General features: G+C 44.2%; 1 protein-coding gene across 1 annotated transcript in view; it reads right to left on the bottom strand.

Annotated features, from left to right (window-relative positions):
* Nucleotides 1–19,282, bottom strand: part of ELF2 (E74 like ETS transcription factor 2) — a 92,611-nt gene extending 73,329 nt beyond the window's left edge. The window contains exons 1-2 of the mRNA XM_075860438.1: nt 19,135–19,282; nt 16,502–16,601 (exon numbers count right to left, since the gene is read on the bottom strand). The gene's annotated coding sequence lies outside the window, so the exon portion shown is untranslated. The remainder of the gene's footprint in view (nt 1–16,501; nt 16,602–19,134) is intronic.
* Nucleotides 19,283–22,611: the final 3,329 nt, after the last annotated feature.

The raw sequence follows: 22,611 nt of genomic DNA, 5'->3' as shown, positions 1-22,611 counted from the left end.
TGTAATAATGGCCTTTTGAAATTTTCTTGAAAATGTGAGAAATTGCTGCTAAAGTTCTAAGCCTTGTAACCTCATAGAAAAATAAAAGGATGTTCAAAAAACGATGCAAACATAAAGTAGACATATGGGATATGTGAACTAGTGACTATTTTGTGTGGTATTACTATCGGTTTTACAAGCAGATACATTTAAAATTTAGAAAAATGCACATTTTTGAAAATTCTCTCTAAATTTCGGTGTATTTCATGAATAAATATTGAATTTATCTACCAAATTTTTCCACTATCATAAAGTACAATATGTCACGAGAAAACAATCTCAGAATCGCTTGGATAGGTAAAAGTATTCCAGAGTTATTACCACATAAAGTGACATGTCCGATGTGAAAAAAAAATCGGCTGTACCACAAGACCAAAACAGGCTCAGTCCTGAAGGGGTTAATCTGACTCTTGTTTATGCCCGATACTAGTTACATTGGCATACTTGCCCATTTTTTAACTTGATACAGAAAATAAAGTTTGTTTTAATCGTTCTTTCAGGCAGTGATGTTTATTTAGAATTTGAACGAATTCCGTATTTATCAAGAATAGTGTAAGTCATGATAGCAGTTCGTTGTCTCTGTGTTAGTGGGCAGAGCCTGAGAATTACAAAGAGCCTACAGAGGGGAAAACTGCTAAAAAAGAAAAAAAATATTCAGGATACATGTCATAATAATGGCCAGAAATAGTGTTATTCCTCATGTACACATATGACAGCTTATTCTTAAGGCAGCTAAAAAGTTAGGTACGCTTTAAAACAATAGACATACAAAGGTTTACAGGAAAGATTGCTATGTGTCAACATGACCGAAAACAGTAAATACATAATTGCTGCTCGTCCACACAGGGTTTTGTTGTTTTTTTTTTACACCCAAAAGGTATAACTAACATTGCAACCAGAATTGTCATATGACTATAATGTGACTTTAGTTACTGCGTAGCCTCAACTTTAAAAATTGTTAAACGTGGCAACAAGTGGTTTTGCCGCAATATTGTTGCAGATATCAATGCCCAGGCCTAAGTGTGTGTGAACCAGACCTTGCTCTGCCAAAGGTGGGAAGACTCACAGTAGTAAATAAGGACTATAAGTAGCGGTAAAGTATGTCACGTAAGTGTCCTTGCTCCTGCTTCTAAAGACATCACAGCAAGAGATTATAAATGAAACCCCTCATAGATTCAAATTCATAAACTAAACAGGCCTATCTCAGCCGTATAATAAATAAAAGAACTAGACTCAGCTACTGCGTTAGAGATAAAGTAAAGGACATATGCCAGAATCTACACGGTTGGCAGTGAAAGCAATAATTGTACAATGTAAAAAAGTAGTGGCGTACAGCACTCACTTGATGCAAATATATATTTAATACACACGTGATGTTTCAGCTACACAGCCTCTCTCAAGCTGTTTTTGTTTCAAGAATTGTTTCCATGCATAATCGTAGCACAGATGTTAAAGAGACTGTCACCAGATTATAAGTGCTCTATCTCCTACATAAGAAGATCGGCGCTATAATGTAGGTGACAGCAGTGCTTTTTATTTAGAAAAACTATCTATTTTTACCACTTTATGAGCGATTTTTAGCTTTATGCTAATTCGTTTCTTAATGCCCAACTGGGCGTGTTTTTACTTTAGACCAAGTGGGCGTTGTACAGAGGAGTGTATGACGCTGACCAATCAGTGACCAGTCAGCGTCATACACTTCTCCCCATTCATTTACACAGCAGATAGCGATATAGCTATGTGCAGCCACATAAACACACTATAACATTACTGCAGTGTCCTGACAATGAATATACATTACCTCCAGCCAGGACGTGAGGTTTATTCAGAATCCTGACATGTCTGAATCTTTTCTGTGAGATTTCCAGCAAGGCAAACGTAATCTCGCGAGATTAAGATGTAAACGGTCATTTAAAACGAGATTACGTTTGCCTTGCTGGAAATCTCACAGAAAAGATTCAGAAGTGTCAGGATTCTGAATAGACATCACGTCCTGGCTGGAGGGACTGTATATTCATTGTCAGGACACTGCAGTAACGTTACAGTGTGTTTATGTGGCTGCACATAGTGATATAGCTATATATCTATCTGCTGTGTAAATGAATGGGGAGAAGTGCATAACGCTGATTGGTCACTGATTGGTCAGCGTCATACACTCCTCTGTACAACGCCCACTTGGTCTAAAGTAAAAACACGCCCACTTGGGCATTAAGAAACTAATTAGCATAAATCTAAAATCGCTCCTAACGCGGTAAAAATAGATAGTTTTTCTAAATAAAAAGCACTGTTGTCACCTACATTACAGCGCTGATCACATTATGTAGGAGATAGGGCACTTATAATGTGTTGACAGAGTCTCTTTAAAGCCTATGTACACCTTTGAAATCGTGGTTTGTTTGTTTTCAATAAAAAGGTCTGTGTGTTTCGTGCAACTTTCTAAATACTTTTTATTAAAAAATATTTTTACAGCTGCTTTGTATCCTGTATACAGATCAGCTGTATCTAGCGCTGAAACCTGTATCCGTCAGGTCAGCGGCACTGACTGGTTCAGTGCAAGTTGGTCCTGCGTGATCCACCCGTTATTGATCATATCCAAGTTAGAGAGACACAGGAGCCGCTGACACGGAACCAGTCAGCCCCGCTGACCTGACGGATACAGGTGTCAGTGCTAGATACAGCTGCTCTGTATACAGGATACAAACAGATGTATCTCAACAAGTAAAAAATAATTATAAACAATGACAGACATTTTTAGTTAAAAATAAATAAATAAATAAATAAAAAAAGTGTGCATAGCCTAGGGCTTGGCAATTAATCGAAAATTAACCGAAACCGAAAATCAGTGCAGGTAACTGACGTCATCTTTGCATTTCGGTTTGGTTATTACATGCAGGGATTATCAGTTACAGCACGTTCAGGCTGGCTGCTAAGGCACAAGCAGACCCACCAAATCAGCCGGTGGACCCTGCCTGAGCCAAGAGTGGTCCCCCACCCACGAGCAGCGCACGGCATAGTGCTGCCACTGCACTATTTACAGGTAGTCCACTTTGTTTTGGTCAGCCGTCGCCGCTCATCCCCCAGGACAGTCCCCATACTTTCTGCATGGGGGGGGGGGGGCGACCGCATTGGAGTGAAAGCTGACGGAACAAAGCAGAAAGTATGGGGTCTGTCCTGGGGGGGGGTGAGCCGCAAACGCAGCAGAGAGGGAGCTGACATTGCGCACCGGGCGCGGCCTGACCACCTCTGGGGACATACAGTATGTGAAACAGGACTATGATTCCTCTCTTATAAATTGCTACTCTTCAATGTTTGTGTACTTTTCTTGATACTGAAAAGAAGCTGGGTAGAAGGACTTCAAAGATTAAGAACACACTAGTCAGAAAGAACCTGACTTTGAGATGCCTCAGCCAAGTGTTAGTGGAATGGTATACTACTGTATATAATATATACCCCCTGAGCCTGCCTGTTGTATAATATATATGCTGTATGTATACCCCCTGGCTCTAAATCTTCTGCATACAACAGGCTCAGGGGATAAATTATTCAATGGCGTAGCATTCAAATAGGGGGTGTGGCATGCAAATAGGGGTGTGGCCTAAATAATCGTAATTAAGGTTACATGTTCAATTAATCGTGATATTGATTTAGGTCATAATTGCCCAGCCCTAGCATAGCCTTTAAGGAGCGTGCAGTATAAGACTATGTGTTATCTTTATTTTCTCTTGTGAATAAAGAAAAAATACTGAAAATATTACAGCTGATATTTCTGAATATAAATGATAAACTTCCCTTAAAAGAGAGACATCTGGAAAACCCCTCCAAAAAACAAAGCCATTGTGGGGAACAGCTGAACACTGCAGGTCCGGTGCTGAAATTACTGGTGAGCAAATGATTAGGAAGAACCTGTGCCCAGCCATGCACTTCCCCTGGGCAACCAAGCTTTATATAATCATCTTAGTTTGTAATCTCTAGGATGATTTTTTTTATTTTTTTTTATCATAAAGCAACAAATGCCATACGTCGCTTTGTTTGTTTTTTAAACCATATAGTTATTGTACTCCGTTCTAATATAGGCAGAAAGAATAAATCTGCATTCCTAAACACTGTTTGGATTCTTTGTAGTTACAATATGGGCCATTGTTAGAGGCTGGACTAAATCCAGAACTCGGGAAGACAGATGTGCAGAATGAATGTGTTAACTAGGGAGTGAGGGATGAGTAATGGAAAGGCTGCATGAAGGGAGCAGGCAGTGTGTGGATATGCTGTGCGCTCCAGCATCATACTACATATCCCTCCGCTCCCTACAGAAGCTATTGCCAGGCAACCTGTAATCTTATGGTTGGCTCTACACTTCCATCACTTTTCAAAAGCAAGTAGAAACAGGATGAGAAAATCTAATGAACTGGTTAATACGGACACACAAATAAACAGACTGCCGTCTGGGTTTTCATTGCCAGAACGCTGAATTATCATCAATGCTGCAGGGAAAAGTTCGACCTTTTTGCAAAAACTGCCAATAATTTGCAGGTCCTCGAGAACATATTATTCAAGATGTTGCACAACTCATGACAAATGTCTCAATGGTCCATTCACACGTTGTGGTTGAGATGTGGTTACAACCACTTTGAATCAACATGGGTTTATGAGGGATTGGTCCGGTCAAAACGAATCTGATCAGCTTCTATGAGGAGGTGAGTTCTAGACTGGACCTGGGTAAGGCTAAGTTCACATTACAGTTACTATACATTTACCTCTCTTCCGTCAGAGGAAGGGAGGATCGATACATTAAACAGAAAGCAACGGTTCCGTTAGAATTATCATTCAATGGTAATTCTTTTGTATACGTTGCTTTCCGTTTGTCTCCGTTCGCTAGGTTTCCATTTTCTTGAACGGAAACAAAAGTGAAGTCTGCAGAACTTTTGTTTCCGTTCAAAAACCCGGAAACCTAGCGAACGGAGACAAACGGAAAGCAACGTATACAAAAGAATTACCATTGAATGATAATTCTAACGGAACAGTTGCTTTCTGTTTAATGTATCGATCCTCCCTTCCTCTGACGGAAGAGAGGTAAACGGATAGTAACGCCAGTGTGAATGAAGCCTAAGGCTGTGAATGTACTGTATCTAGACGGTTTCAAAGAATTTGATACTGTGCCACATAAAAGATTGGTCTAAAAAATGATAAATGCTGAAATTGGGGTTAACGGTGACCTCAGATTGGCACACAGGTACTACAGAGGTATTTGGGCAAGCTAGAGGTTTGGGCAGATAAATGGCAAATGAAGTTTAACCCCTTCGAGACACAGCCTGTTTTCGCCTTGAGGACGAAGCAGATCTTTTCAAATCTGACGAGTCAATTTATGCTGTGATAACTTTGGAGTGCTTTTATCTATCCAAGCGATTCTGAGACTGTTTTCTTGTGACATATTGTACTTTACGTTAGTGGAAAAATGTGGTCGATAAATTCAGTATTTATTTGTGAAAAACACCAAAATTGAGAAAATTTTAATTTTTTCGTAATTTAAATGCATCTGCTTGAAAAACTGATAGTAATACCACACAAAATAGTTACTAGTTAACATTTCCCATGTGTCTACATTATGTTTGCATCGTTTAACATTCTTTTTTTAAATTAAGGCTTAGAACTTTAGCAGCAATTTCTCACATTTTCATGAAAATTTCAAAAGGCTATTTTTTTCAAGGACCAGTTCAATTCTGAAGTGGCTAAACCACAACATTTTAAAAACTGCACCCCTCAAAGTATTCAAAACAGCACTCAAAGTTTCTTAACCCTTTAGGCGTTTCACAGGAATTAAAAGCAAAATAGATGGGAAAGTTACAAATGTGATTTTTTTTGCCGAAATTTATTTGTAATACATTTTTTCCTGCAACACAGAAAGTTTTACCAGAGAAACGCGACTCAATATCTATTGCTATTGCCCAGATTCTGCCGTTTTTAGAAATATTCCATGTGTGGCCCTAGTGTGTTAATGGACTGAAACACCGGCCTCAGAAGCAAAGACGCACCTAGTGGATTTTGATCCTCCTCTTTTTAGAATATATTTTAGGCACCATGTCAGGTTTGAAGAGATCTTGTGGTGCGCAAACCATGGAAACCCCCCAAAAGTGGCCCCGTTTTGGAAACTACACAATTTATCTAGGGGTATAGTTAGCATCTTGACCCAAGAGGTCTTTTGCTATATTTATTGGAGTTAGGCCTAATTCACACGGGCGTTGCGCATCTCGGAACGTAAAAAACTGCAGTTTTCACGTCCGTGGTGCATCCATGCTCTGCGCTGAAGGACGTGATATCACGCATCCTCCATAGACTAGAGTCTATGGAGGGATGCGTGAAAAAAAAAAATGACATGTCCACAATGGCCACATTGAATTGCATAGGTCCGTGTGACAGCCGCTGTTTCGACAGCCGTCACACGAACGTTTAACACGTTCGTGTGAATAAGGCCCAAGGCCTTAATCACACAAGCGTATTTCACAAGTCAATGGGTGCGTGAAAATCACAGACAGCACACGGACGTCATCCATGTGCTGTCCGTGATTCACGCAGCCGTTGCTAAAGAAACGATCAGAAAAATAAAAAACACCTCCTTCAGGTTTTGTTGACGGAAAAAACGCATGACGTACGTGCACCGTACACAGATGTCACACGGAACTGCAACGCAAGAAAAACGCTGCATTTTTTAAATGCGCAAAACTGACACGTTCGTGTGAAGGCCTTATTCACATGAACGTGCTAGGGTATGTTCACACAGCCTATTTTCGGGCCGTAAACACCCAAAAAAAATCAGAAGCAGAACGCCTCCAAACATCTGTCCAGTGATTTCAATGGGAAAACGGCGGTCTATTCCGCGTAAAAAAACGGACGCGAAAAAGTGCAGGACACTTCTTGGGACGTTTTTTGGAGCCGTTTTCCATAGACTCTATTGGAAAAAGCTCCAAAAACGGGCGTAAAAAAACGCCACGAAAATCGCGAATGGCACAAGAAACGTCTGAAAATCAGGAGCTGTTTTCTCTTGAAAACAGCTCCGTATTTTGAGACGTTTCTGACTCTGCGTGTGAACATACCCTTAAACGTCCGTGTGACGTCCATTTAAACAACGCCCGTCACACGGACCTATATAAAATTCAATGTGGCCGTTCACACGGCTGCTGTTTTAATGGACCGTGTGAAGGGTCCGTGAGAAAATAGTACATGTCCTATTTTCTCACGCTTCACGCATCCCGTAATAGACTCTAGTCTATGGGGGATGCGTGATATCGCGCCCCGCAGCGCCGAGCACGGATGCAAATAGGACGTGAAAAACTGCAGGGCACACACCTTATTTGACGAGTTCCACTGTTCCAATTCCACTATTTCAGCTATTTTTGCTTTGACTTGGTCTCTTCGCATGGTCTCCTGCCCTGGTCCCGGAGTGACAGGTTTCGTGCTTCGGGAAAAGTAGTGTCACACTTATGTTCAGTGTATAATATAAAACATGCTTAGAATGACCTAAACTCGTCAAGTATTAGTAAGGTTTCCCTGCAGAAATAGTGAGTTTTAACACAATGTATTACTTTTTTTTTTATTTGAATTGCCGCAAATTACGTATTCCTCCTCAGCTAAAAATACTCCTCAAAAAGGCTCAGAGGAGTATTTTTACCCTGCTGAAAAAAAAATGTAGTGCGACCTCTGTACGCTTGTGTACATATGGCCTAAGCAGAAGGTTTAGAGAAGTCTAAATGGATCTCCCGGGCCAAGAAGTCTTAAAGAGTCTCTGTCACCACATTATAAGTGCCCTATCGCCTACATAAGGAGATGGGCGCTGTAATGTAGGGGACAGCAGTGCTTTTTATTTAGAAAAACAATCTATTTTAATCCAATTTATGAGCGATTTTTAGCTTTATGCTAATGAGATTCTTAATGCCCAAGTGGGCGTGTTTTACTTTAGACCAAGTGGGCGTTGTACAGAGGAGTGTATGACGCTGACTAATCGGCATCATGCACTTCTCTCCATTCATTTACACTGCACTAGCGATATAGATATATCGCTATGTGCAGCCTCATACACAAGCCCTAACATTACTAGTGTCCTGATAATGAATACACATGACCATCCAGCCTGGACGTCATGTGTACTCAGAATCCTGACACTTCTGAATCTTTTCTGCGAGATTCCAGCAAGGCAAGCGTAATGTCGTTTGAAATGACAGGTTACATCGTAATCTCGCGATGAGAAACAAAATCATTGTATGTAGCATCACATGCTTTATCATGCTGCACTTATCTTAGTGTCCTCTTTCAAGGCCCGACGAGACGAGGGCCGCGTAAACGAGCGCTGATCAACGAGACAGCTCATTGATAGGCGCTCGTTTGCTCCTTTCACAAGAAACTATTATCAGTAATGTATGGGGATGAGTACTAGTTACTCCGAGTGCTCGTCCTCATACATTTCTATCATGTCAGCGATGTGCTGTGACAACAATAATATTTTAGGCTGCGTAAACTATACAATCAGTTGATGAACGAGCTCGTTCATCGGCTGATCGTTGCCCTGTTTACACAGGTCAATTATCGGGAATGAGAGTTTTGTGAATGCTTGTCTGCCCGATAATTGGCCGGTGTAAAAGAGCCCTTAGTGACATATTTTCAAAGCCCTTTGTCACACAACACGAGACAGTAAAAGGATTGCAAGTGCCACTGCATCGAACAAACACCAGTTCTAGTCATTTCTACCACAGCTGTGACTGCAAATGATCATTACATTTTATACCTTTTTTCCCAAAAGGATTACTGCCACTCGAAAACCCATTCTTACAAATACATAAGCGCTCAGACCAGCGAACCATTATTCTCAAACAGACCAGCCCTTGTATCGAATGCCAGAGTCGCCAGATGGGCAGTCCATGCTATACAAGATTGAGCAGCACGGATTGTGTATACCCAGTGCAGAAAGTTTCCCAATAATGTGTATGTGGAAAATATGACAACAGCAAATGACACAAAGCCAAGAGGAAATGCAGCATCTTCAGCAAAGAGGAAAGCTCGACTACGCTGCTGCAAGTACTACAGCTGCAATTTCTCTAGACCCATAGACGGCTGTTCTAGAACGACCAGCCACATCAGCCTACACATTAATGCCCATTGTACGCTAATCCATGTTAAACTGAGAACGTTACCAAGCAATGGCTCACTCCACTAAACACATTACATAAGCATGAAACACAATAACGTACAAATGTAAATAGAAACCACAAAGCTTCATTCACAGCCAATATCACGTCAGAGCGGCCCTGGTATAAATAAGTAAATGGCATCTAGGGAATGTTGTTGGAAAAATACTCCAGGGGCTCTTGAGGGACTATATGACGGAAGATAATATTAGAAGTGATAGGCAGCACGGCTATCAAATTATCCCCATTTGTTTTTACGAAGAGGTGAGCAGAAGCCTAGACAGAGGGGCCGCTGTGGATATAGTGGTTTTGACACTGTCCCTGATACTCGTTTAATGGGTAAATTGAGGTCTATAGATTTCGAACATAAAGTTCAGAATTAAAGAGGCTCTGTCACCAGATTTTGCAACCGCTATCTGCTATTGCAGCAGATCGGCGCTGCAATGTAGATTACAGTAACGTTTTTATTTTTAAAAAACGAGCATTTTTGGCCAAGTTATGACCATTTTTGTATTTATGCAAATGAGGCTTGCAAAAGTACAACTGGGCGTGTTGAAAAGTAAAAGTACAACTGGGCGTGTATTATGTGCGTACATCGGGGCGTGTTTACTACTTTTACTAGCTGGGCGTTGTGTATAGAAGTGTCATCCACTTCTCTTCACAACGCCCAGCTTCTGGCAGTGCAGCACTGTGACGTCACTCACAGGTCCTGCATCGTGTCGGCACCAGAGGCTACAGATGATTCTGCAGCAGCATCGGCGTTTGCAGGTAAGTCGATGTAGCTACTTACCTGCAAACGCTGATGCTGCTGCAGAATCAAGTGTAGCCTCTGGTGCCGACACGATGCAGGACCTGTGAGTGACGTCACAGTGCTGCACTGCCAGAAGCTGGGCGTTCTGAAGAGAAGTGGATGATACTTCTATACACAACGCCCAGCTAGTAATAGTAGTAAACACGCCCCGATGTACGCACATAATACACGCCCAGTTGTACTTTTACTTTTCAACACGCCCAGTTGTACTTTTGCAAGCCTCATTTGCATAAATACGAAAATGGTCATAACTTGGCCAAAAATGCTCGTTTTTTAAAAATAAAAACGTTACTGTAATCTACATTGCAGCGCCGATCTGCTGCAATAGCAGATAGGGGCTGCAAAATCTGGTGACAGAGCCTCTTTAAATAAAAAATTTGCTCCAGGACCGTATCCAGAGAGTTGTGATCAATGACTCCTACTCTGAATGGTCCCCGGGTATAAGTGATGTACCCCAGCGTTCTGTACTAGGATCACTATTAGTAAAAGGGTGTCTGTCATGAAATTTTAGACAAAAACGCAACATTGAGTGCAGATTTTGCCTGCGGAATTACTCCAGATTGCAGATTTTTTGCATCTAATCATGGAACGTGAACTTGTAGCATCAGGGTGGATTAACATAAGATTGTTTCTGCAGCAGGCGCATGGATTTCTGCGAGTTCCATTCTGATTTTTCAGTCGCAGAAGATTTCTTCAACAAAATCAGCCACGTGACTGCACCACAAGGCTACATGCACACGTTGCGTATTTTGCTGCGAAAAATATGCACCCAAACCGCAGCAATACGCAGAAAATTTTCAGGTAAAACCGCACCTAATCGTGCATTTTTCTATGCGTTTTTTACGTTTTGATTTTTTTCAGCGTGTTTTGGTACGATTTTCCCCAGCACTAGGCAGATGCAATTCGCAAGCGGAAACGCAAGATAAATTAGCATGCTGTGGATTTTATAATCCGCACCGCAGGTCAATTTACGTGCAGAAAATACTGCAGCGTGTACATGAGGTTTCCTGGAATCTCATTGACTATGCTGTTACTGTATTACACTGAGGTTTTGCCACAAACAAATAAGCACGGCAAAACCCGCATGTAACATGCATCGTCTGCCGGAATCGCACATAGCATAAACACTGCAGATTTTCCGCAGTGGATTTCATTGTGAAAAAGCCGCAGCATATCACAGTAGCAGAAAAATGGATGAGATTTGAACAAATCTCATTCACGCGTGGCATAAAAATCAGCCGGAAAACCATTTATAAATTGACCTACGCTGTGGTTTTTTAATCCGCAACATGTCAATTTATGCTGCAGAATCGCTGCTTTTCTGTTGCAGGTTTTTCCCATTGAATTTAATGGGAATGTAAAACCCACAACAAATAGCAGATGTTGCAATTTTTGCGACAGAAAAGCTGCAATTCCGCCGAAAAATCGAAACTCAGAAAAAAAAATATATTATACTTACTCAGAACTCAGATGCTCCTGCATCCAGCCCGGCCTCCAGGGATGATGTTTTATCCCATGTGACTGCTGCAACCAATCACAGGCTGCAGCGTTCACATGGGATGAAACATTATCCCAGGAGGCCGCGATGAAGGATGTCAGAGGGATGCGTCGCCATGGTTATGGCCATGGTAAGTATGAAGTTATTTTTTTCTATCGCTGTTTTCCACAGCAGAAATTCTGCCCGAAAAACTGCACTGCAGTTTTTGGGATAGAATGTGCTGCGGGTTCTAGGTCGGATACGCTGCACAGTTTTACTCAGCGTATTTGTCCTGTGTGAACCCAGCCTTAAATCTCATGACAGACACTCCTTAACTTGTCTATTAATGATATACAGGATGGAATTAACAGCACTGCTTATTTTTGCATATCAACAGAAAATCAAATTGCCAAAATGGCAACAAATACCCTAAATCCACCGCACGGTTAGGAAAAACGTAATCTTTATTATTTAAATTAAACCACTAATAGAACTGAAAGTTTCAACTCACTGCTGCAAATCCTGTTAATTATTGCACTAAACCACTGGGTTCAGCAGGTGAGTCAACAAAAATATTGATTTAAATCTCTTTTGACATTACTTTGAGATTTTGACATGCAATATCCAGAAATCCCCAACCTCATTCAATTTTAGCTTTTTTTTTTGCAAACCACAGTATGATAGAAAACAGGGTTGTCTGACAAAGCTACACTGCTTGGTAAGAAACGACAACATTTTGCAGATAAGGCTTGAGCCTGTTCAGATTGTTCAGATTGTATTTATCACCAGGTTTTCAGTACAGAAGTTGGCCGCTGGCCCTGCCCCTGTACCAGTGATCTCTGCCCTTCTCCATGCTCCCTGTGTCAGCAGAAACTCACTGGTTCCTGCTGATACGGTCAGTTATTTTATTTTTTGCCACATAAATGAGGGGCATTGATTACAACATATCACCTAGGTTTGTCACCATTTACTCCTATGGAATAGATACAGCCACACGGGGCAAATACTTGTGGTTTACACACAACTGTGGTCACAAACTGGAATTGCGGAAAATCCGCTGCAGAAAATGTCTGAGGGTACAAACACACACAGGGCAGTTACACTGGGTCAAGCTTCACAGCGTATCCGCCCTAAACAGCGCAGGGAATGCCATCCAAAAATCCACACCACACTGTGGGGAGTTTTGCAGCGGAATTTCTGCTGTGTAAAGCAGAACCAGAAAATTTAAAAAAACCTTCATACTTACCCCTCCCCCTTCTCTGCGGGTAGTTCGGCCTCCTGGGATGACGTTGCAGGCCATGTAACCGCTACAGCCTGCAGCGATCACATGGGATGAACGTCATCCCAGGAGGCCGGACTGGAGAAGCAAGGAACTCTGGGTAAGTATAACTATTATTTTTTTTCATACTTGCGTCTTTTGCGCTGTGATTCCGCCGCATATGTCGCATCACACACCACTTTGTTGTGGGTTTAAGCACCCCATTGAATTCAATGGGGAAACCCACAACAGAAGAGCTGCGATTTCGCACCATTAATTGACATGCTGCGTTTGAGTAAACCGCACTGCAGGTCAATTTATGTGCAGTTTTTTTGGCGGGTTTTTCCTGCCGTGCGGGGACGAGATTTGTATCACCCACACTGCTGCTATTTTAATACGCGGCGGTTTTTCCGCAATTAATTTGTTGCGGAAAATCCGCAGTGTTTACGCAGTGTGTGCTCATACCCTGAAACTGCTCTCTGCCACAGTATTTCCGCCACATATAATTATATGCAACCTAAGTTTCCTTTAAAGACAACATTTCACCTGCCCATACACATGAAGCATGTAATGAGAAGGGCTGTACAAACCTTGTCTCACTATAAACTTTTTTCCTATCTTTCTCCGTTATTTAGATATCAGTGCCGTTATATCTGGCGCCCGATATTTAAATAACCCCCTGAACTGTCAAAGGGGCGTGTGACATCGCTGTGACACTGTCCAATCAGCCACGGACTGCTAGGAGCTGGAGAGAGGAAAGCGAGAGAGTTTGCATGCACAGCTCCGCCGCCACCAGTACGGAACAGTAGAAGAGAAAAATAATGAATTCTTCTTCTTCTGTTCCATGGCGGCGGGAGTATCTTCGGCAGCGGCATCGGAGCTGTGCGCGCATGCGCGCTCTCACTTGCTCTTCAGTTCTTGTCTGCCGAGAGCTAAAGAGTGAGAGCGTGGGTGCGCATGCTCGCACAGCTCCGAGCTGCGCATGCACACGCTCTCCTCTCTCCAGCTCTTGCTGTAGCACTGTCTGTAGCGGATTGGACAGTGTCACAGCGATGTTACACGCCCCCTTGCCAATTACACGCCCCATTGACTGTTCAGGGTGTTATTTAAAATTTTGGGGCACCAAATATAACGGCACGGATATCTAAATAACGGAGGAAGATAGGGAAAAAATGTAAAGTTCCCCAGGGTTTGTACAGCCCTGCCTATTACATGCTGCACATGTGTGGGCAGATGAAAGGTTCTCTTTAAAGAGGCTCTGTCACCAGATTTTGCAACCCCTATCTGCTATTGCAGCAGATAGGCGCTGCAATGTAGATTACAGTAACGTTTTTATTTTTAAAAAACGAGCATTTTTGGCCAAGTTATGACCATTTTCGTATTTATGCAAACGAGGCTTGTAAAAGTACAACTGGGCGTGTTTAAAAGTAAAAGTACAACTGGGCGTTTATTATGTGCGTACATCGGGGCGTTTTTACTACTTTTACTAGCTGGGCGCTCTGATGAGAAGTATCATCCACTTCTCTTCACAACGCCCAGCTTCTGGCAGTGCAGATCTGTGACGTCACTCACAGGTCCAGCATCGTGTCGGCACCAGAGGCTACAGTTGATTCTGCAGCATCAGCATTTGCAGGTAAGTAGCTACATCGACTTACCTGCAAACGCCGATGCTGCTGCAGAATCATCTGTAGCCTCTGGTGCCGATGTGTCCTCGCTCGTCTGACACGATGCAGGACCTGTGAGTGACGACACAGCGTGATCTCTGGAGAACACGGCTGTGTCTGCACTGCCAGAAGCTGGGCGTTGTGAAGAGAGGTGGATGATACTTCTATACACAACGCCCAGCTAGTAAAAGTAGTAAACACGCCCCGATGTACGCACATAATACACGCCCAGTTGTACTTTTACTTTTAAACACACCCACTTGGACTTTTGCAAGCCTCATTTGCATAAATACGAAAATGGTCATAACTTGGCCAAAAATGCTCGTTTTTTAAAAATAAAAACGTTACTGTGATCTACATTGCAGCGCCGATCTGCTGCAATAGCAGATAGGGGTTGCAAAATCTGGTGACAGAGCCTCTTTAAGAGGACCGGTCACGTCCTCTAACATGAATAAGCAGAATAGCTCACTAGCCACTGCAGCGCTGGTTTTCTTTTCCTGCTAGCCGCCCACATTCCCCTGCAATCGGCCCCGTTAGTTTAGGTGCCCTGTGAGAGTAGACTATCAAGTGGGTGGTCCCCAGCGCTCAGTGTCGTCTGTGACTGAGATTGAGACTGAGCACTTGAAAAGAAAAATAGCGTCTGCAGCACACTCCCTAAACAAATAATCCCAATTCAAGCACGCTTGAAAAAGACCCATGCATGGGTTGAAATGTTGCAGTTTTTACTATGCTAATTGAAATATATTTTTCAAGATATTCCTACACCCAGGTAAATGATGTCGCCTTTTTCCTAGGACAAAAAACTGGGGACCACCCACTTGACAGTCTACCCTTATAGGGCCCTGAAACTAACGGGGCCAATTACAGTGGAAAGCTAGCAGGAATAGAAAGCCAGTGCTGCAGCGGCTGGTAAGCTATCCAGTTGTATTATATGTTAGGGGACGTGACAGGTCCTCTTCAAATCATATCTTCCAAAAGATACAAATAATGGTCTCTTTTGTGCAGTTGGTTCCTCGTTTTCACAGAATCAATAGCGTAGTCGACTACAGAACCCTTGCACAACGGAGACAAACAGAAACCATTGGCGCCGGAACCGCCACCATTGAAATCAATGGTGATGGAAACGGAAACCTATGGTTTCCGTTTGTGTCTGTCAGGGCTCCGTTCCGACGGAAAGCTCCAACGGAACGTCGGAATGGAGCCCTAGCGCAGATGTGAACGAAGCCTTAGACGTACTGTTTATATGTTGTGATTCTAGCATTGAGCGAATGTTAGATCGTATCAGTGATCATTGTGTGTAAACCTAGTCATTCATTACGGAGGCCCAATAATTTTCAGACAGTTGCACAGCAACACAGGGCACGGTTTGCGGGTGACATGCTGATCTACATGCCCATGTGGAGAACTCAATGAGCAGATTTAACAAAACTGGTGCAAAGGAAAAGTGGATCAGTTACCCATAGCAACCAATCATTTGTTTTCAGAGGTCCTTTTGGAAAAAGAAAGAAGCCATATTTTTGGTTGTAATCGTCAACGCCTCCATTTTTCCTTTGACACCATAGGGGAGTGTTATCAAAACTGGTTCAATCACATTTACAGCAAGAGCTGGCGGTATGTATTAATATGTGTCGGCAGCACTTCCACTCCAGCCTGTCAGAGCAAGATGGCCACTGAAGTCATTGTTTGTTCTTTCACTGTGGCTGATGGAAGGGAGGTCTCAAGGGAGGGGACCTTTTTTTTCTCTCGAAGGAGTGGCAACTTTAAACTACATAGAAGGTTTTCATTTTTTCATAACAAAATAGGAGAATGTAGACACCAAGAAAGACAAGTTAAAGCATCCCTACAAGTGTAACATTTATATGCACTTTCAAGGTATAAAAGTGCATCACGACAAGCAGTGTCAGCAGGAGAGGACACATTGCATAGCATACTGTGCTCCTTCAGTTCTGAGTTGCACGGTAAGGGAGAGCCAATTTTCCTTGACATTGGTGTCCTTGGTTCATATACTGATACACACAGTCCATGCACAGATGTTACAGACAAGGGATAAAGAACAATATAAGCTATTGCTTTTCAGCTTACCAGAGCTGGGTTTCAGTGCGTTCTGGGTAAGTCTTCAAGCCGACACTAAAGATACTTTCCAAAAAGTCCATAAAAGAAGTAAGGTTTCATTCATATATTTCTGTGGAACAAGAAAAAACAACTAAATGATCACTGGAACTGAAATTCAGATCAACATAATATATGTACATGTCTAATGCAAGGATCCTCGTAGGAAAAAAGCTGGATGGGTTAAATTGTTGCTGATCCAATGAAGTTTCCCCAGCAGAAAAAAAAAAGGGACCACTTTGCACCCACTTCATTCTAGGCATCGGTGGAGGACTGTGTGTGTGATATTTTATACATCAATGTACGACAAAGATTTATTTTAAATGTAACTCCAGGCAAATACTGGAGATTCAGCTTTGGTTTAGAGTTAGGCACCACTACAACTGCCAGGGAGGCATTGCCAAAATTTACAGTACGCCCAGACACCTGTGGAATGCAGCCCCCCCCCCCTTTATAGGAGTAAACCTCTGAAGAGAGTACAGTTTAGCTTCACGTTAGATAATAGTCGGCGCAATTTCAGCAGGGACTGTCAACAATCTGATGATACGTATGAGGGCAGTCCGACTATTTCATGTCTGGCAGCCTCTTTCCTGTAGCAGTAATGCATGATTGACTGATCCAAGTGTACATGTTTATGGAGCGGTCACTTAGTTATCGGCCCAACAAGCAGCCATCTAAAGGTGGACTCCCAGGATAGTCCATGACAACTCTACTAGCTACAAGTGATGTACTAGAGGTGTGGAAAACCAACTTTAACTGGAATGTGTGAGGGTATGTTCACACACAGTGGTTTCAGACGTAATGCAGGCGTTTTACGCCTCGAATTACACCTGAAAAAACGACCCTAATACGCCTACAAACATCTGCCCATTGCTTTCAATGGGAATTACGATGTTCGGTTCCCACGAGCCTTTATTTTACACGTCGCTGTCAAAATACGGCGCGTAAAATGACGACTCGTCAAAAGAAGTGCATGTCACTTCTTCGGACGTTTTTGGAGGCGTTTTTCATTGAAAAACGGCTCCAAAAACGGCCGTGAAAAATGTGAGTTGTTAAAAAAAAATGTCGAAAATCAGGAGCTGTTTTCGCCTGAAAACAGCTCCGTATTTTCAGACGTTTTTGCTCACTGCGTGTGAACATAGCCTAAGACTCCTGGAACACCACTTGACAGTTGCACACCTTCACTTCGTGGTCACAGAAAAGTCCTCTCTCTCTCCTCAAGTAGATAAAGCAATGCCTCTGCAAGTCTTCTTCCATGCCTCGCTCCCCTTTTTATCAGGAAGTATCAGAAGTGCTCCACCACTTACCCCAGTAGTCGTAGCAGGGCCCCACTCCCTCCAAAAGTCATAACAACACCATGCCCCCAGTAGTCACAACAACACCATGCCCCCAGTAGTCACAACAGTTCTCCCCTCTTATCCCCAGTAGCCATCGCTGGGCTTCCCCTGTTTGGAAACCAAGACTGATGCAAGAACACAAAGAGCTGTCATTATCTGACAGCGGGCCCTGGAGTCTATGGCTGTCAGTGACTGCCCAGGATCTATACATTCACCAGAACTAGGCTACAGAATGCATGATGTGCACGCAGGGACCGAGACCTATTGTCCAGTCCTGATATATACACGCCGTTATATACAGAATATTAAAAAAAAACACGTCACTTTGGATGAAATATAATCCAAAGACACCAGCAGTCAGTGGAGTTTTTAATTTTCGTATATTTAAGTAGCTAGCAGATAAGGAGACCCTTCACTGACATTCCCAGATGACTGGACGCCCAGGGTGGGGTAATAAAATGGGCTGTCAATGTTTATTGGAAATGTTTGTAGAGTTATTGGGGAGTACTGCAGTCGTACAAGGCGATGAGGTCTATGTAATGTCTATGGGCAGCCTGCGTCAGCCTGGCACCTCTCCTAGTAGTGCTGGGTCCTGTACTTGACTATTTCTAGGCAGCAGGACAGGCTGCGTACATGGAAAAAGTGAAAGTAGAAGAAAGACCAGAGAAAAAACAAGTCACAAGCAGAAGTGACAGCAAACTTCAGGGCCATGTGTCACATGATAACCTGGGTGAGGTGCAGTCCGGCCTTATCAGCAGCACATCCTGCCAGCCAAGTAACACACCACCGGGGAGCACGTTACATGGGGAGGGATTCGTACAACTCTCCCAGGCTCTCTCCTCCCCTGCACACTGGACTGGGTTTCACAACAAACATGTAGGCCCCAATGACACCCAGCAGCTACCCACCCCCACCAGCCGGGACTCCTCTCTCAGTGCACAGGATGGCAAGCAGCGAGGGTCTGCAATGGAGGGAGGGAGGGGGACCCCCGGCCTGTTAACCCTTAATGTGCGGCCGGCAGCCGCCATACACTGGTGAGGTTAAAGGGCAACAAAGCGCATAAGATAATCAGGGCGGAGAGGTGGGCAGCACAGGGGCAGAAGCCTCTACCTCGCACCCAGGGATCATCGCTGACGGGAGGTGCCATCATGTCCGCTGCGCGCAGGCTTCCCCGTGTTCCCTGCTCCTGGTCTACAACATACAGGCGTGTGTGAGGCCACTAGAAATAGGCGAAGTGCCGCAGTCGATGCCGGGGTTGGGCACCCTTACCTTGCACGTAATGAGGTCCCGGGGCACGGAGCTGCTGTTGCCGCTGGAGAGTGGGGGTGGCAGCGGTGACAACACACAGAGTGTGTGAGGAGGAGGGGATGACACAGAATGGAGATACTCCGAGTGTGTCACAGGGAGGAGGAGGCGGGACTACGGCAGCGCACACTGACTGACTACAGGAGAGTGGGCTCTGGGACTTGGAGGGAAACCGTGTGAGAGCACAGGACATGTCATTCATACAGACAGACTTATCTCTCAAGGTGGGCACACTATTCCCCCTGCACTTGCGGGTAGACCAAGACTCTTTTCTCCGGTTATATTACATGCGACTGACGCAACTATGCGCGATGTTTGTTATCTCTATGGGATTTTCTGCACTTTTTCCCCCCAGAGTCTAGTATAGAAATCGCATGTAAATGTCATTTTCATGATGTGTCGTGCAACAAAAAAAGTAAAGAAACGAAAACTGTGCTGAAACCTCAGAAGTCGCAAGTGCAATGCTATAGCCTGTGCTGACGGCGTCAGCATGCTGGGACTAGAGCTCTATGGTGCTGACCACTGACGGAAATGTACAGTCATCCCCCAATAGACTTTGATGGCATATCAGTCAAATGAACTGTAGGATTTCTAAAGGAGCCCCCTGCAATGCCTAGAATAGAGGGGTCAAGGTTACTTTGGGGTTTGTTTTACACAGAACTGCCCACAACAGGAGTGTAGAAATAGGGGGTGCAGAGGTTGCACTCCGGTACCTGAGGGGCCTCAAATGTCATATACAAGACACCAATATTATAAATTGCACATGGTAGGTGGGTGGCCCTCCATTGAGATTTTGCATTGGGGCCCAGGATCTGCAAGTTACGCCTGTGGCCTACAACCATGCCAATGTGGTGCAAAAATTCCAAATCTTTAAAGGTAAAGTGTCGCGAATTTTCCCCAAAAATGTTTTCAAGTAAGTTACTTATTTTTATTATATTTATTTTTTTTGCTGTATTTTTAGTTTTTTCCGCAAGGTGGGAAGTATTAAAAATTAAATAATTTGACATGTTTTCCTATGTTGGCCACCAGAGGGAGCACTTCCCAGAATTACAGCAAGGTGAATAAGGGTATGTGCACACACACTAATTACGTATTTCGGCCGCAAGTTCCGGACCGAACTCAGTGCAGGGAGCCGGGCTCCTAGCATCATAGTTATGTACGACGCTAGGAGTCCCTGCCTCGCTGCCGGACAACTGTCCCGTACTGTAATCATGTTTTCAGTACGTGACAGTTGTCCTGCAGCGAGGCAGGGACTCCTAGCATCGTACATAAGTATGATGCTTGGAGCCCGGCTCCCTGCACTGTGTTCGGTCCGGTACTTGCGGCCGAAATACGTCCGTATATTACAGACGTAATTAGTGTGTGTGCACATACCCTAAGGGAAAGCAACCTGACTATTTTTGGCTACAAGCCAGGAAAAGGTGTCTGTCTTCAAATTGCTAAGCAGTGTAAAGCTCCTATTTTGGGAGTGTTTTTACAATGCAGCCGGTAGAAGCTCTAAAACACACCAAAAGGCTAAGGCTGGATTCACACGAGCACATTACGTCCGTAATGGACGGAACGTATTTCGGCCGCTAATCCCGGACCGAACACACTGCAGGGAGCCGGGCTCCTAGCATCATAGTTATGTACGATGCTAGGAGTCCCTGCCTCGCTGCAGGACAACTGTCCCGTACTGTAATCATGTATTCAGTACGGGACAGTAGTTCCACGGAGAGGCAGGGACTCCTAGCGTCATACATAACTATGATGCTAGGAGCCCGGCTCCCTGCACTGTGTTCAGTCCGGGACTTCCGGCCGAAATACGTTCCGTCCATTACGGACGTAACATGGTCGTGTGAATCCAGCCTAAAAGTGATGAAAGTGAAGAGTGAAGCCCCTGTGGTGAATGGCTTTTCAGTTGACAGGTTCACACGGCGTGTATTTGACGTGGTTTTGTTGGCGCATTTTACGTGCCAAAAAACGATTGAATAAGCTTTACATTTACATAATTAGTAAATCGTGCTGTTAGTACATGCAACGTGCTATTTTGCACATGCGTTTTTAAAAACGTTTTGTGTAAATAAAGAAGTGTCGAGTCAATTCCTGTGCACGTAAAACACGTCAAATGTTCCCGTAGTCAATGGGACTCCTAATTATTAGCCAAAAAACATGCAAAAAGTGCACACAAAATGCGTCAAAAAACACGCGAAAAAAGCATCAAACGTTTGGGTCACGAAGGGTCTGTGGACCCACTGGACAGTACCGCCTTGGCGGTAAGGCAGCCGGCCAACAGGGCGCAGGTCAATGTCTATAGGTTGTTTAGGTACCTGTGGCAGCTCGGACAGCAGCAAGGCAGGCTCGGCTGGGACTAGGCAGCAGGTGGACGTCAGGCGAGGTGAAGCAGGTCAGACGTAGATACAGCACGACACGACTTTGGCACAGCAGAGTGCTCGACCAGGATAGTATGGAATGCAAGGAACAGGAACACACTAGGAGGCCATCACATAGACAAACTTAGGAGACATCAACAATGCTCAGGCATAGAAGCAGGGGGCTGAACCCCTCTAATAGTCCAGGGTACTCACGGGTTCAAAGTTCATCAAAAGTCCGGTAAGCGTGCTGCCCCTTTAAGAGCGGGCACGAGCATGCGCGCGCACCCTACGGGATCCGGCTGAGATGAGTGGAAGCGAGCGCTGGTGTCTCCTGAGGAGGAGGCTGGGGCCAGCGCTTCCCGACTCGTGGCTGCGGCTGTCAGGGAGGGATTGGAGCTGCCGGCCCGCAGCCACGGACATGGCAGTATCCCCCCTCTTACGCCCCCTCTTCTTAGGACCAGAGCGAGAGAGAAACTTCTTCAGAAGAGTAGGCTCCCAAGACCTCTCTTCAGGACCAAGCCCCCTCCAATCCAGCCAAATAAATAGTCTTTCCCCTCACTTTTTTGGTGTCCAAGATCTCCTTAACCTCAAAGGTGTCTGAAGGGCCGCTGTGTCACGGCGTGGGGTGGGGACCCACTGGGCCGTACCGCGTAGCGGAGTAGCAGCTGGCCAACAAGGTACAAAACAATGTCTATAGTTCAGAACGGGTACCTGAGGCAATGTAGACAGTAGCGGGAGCACGACTTGACTCACAGCAGGTGACACCGTGGATGCAGCGGAAGACACGACTTGACTTTATCAGCACGTGACACTGGATGCAACGGAAGACTCGACTTGGCTTTCACTGTAGATACGATAGCACGGGATACAGGGTACAGGCAGCAGGAACGGAAAACACTGGGGGACCATTTGCGAGACAAACTTAGGTATACAACAATGCTCAGACAAGTAGTCCAGCAACGATTTGGGCTAATAATTGATGGGTGACAGCTGGACGCGTACTGGCCCTTTACTCGCTGGTGTGATTATTGTAGGAAAACTCAGCCCGTGGGAGCAACTGCACCCAGTCATCATGCTGCTTGGAGAT

This window comes from Rhinoderma darwinii, chromosome 1 (assembly GCF_050947455.1).
Source record: "Rhinoderma darwinii isolate aRhiDar2 chromosome 1, aRhiDar2.hap1, whole genome shotgun sequence".
Lineage (NCBI taxonomy): Eukaryota > Metazoa > Chordata > Amphibia > Anura > Rhinodermatidae > Rhinoderma > Rhinoderma darwinii.
The sequence above is the reverse complement of the archived record's forward strand: the minus strand, read 5'-3'. Positions and strand labels throughout refer to the sequence as shown.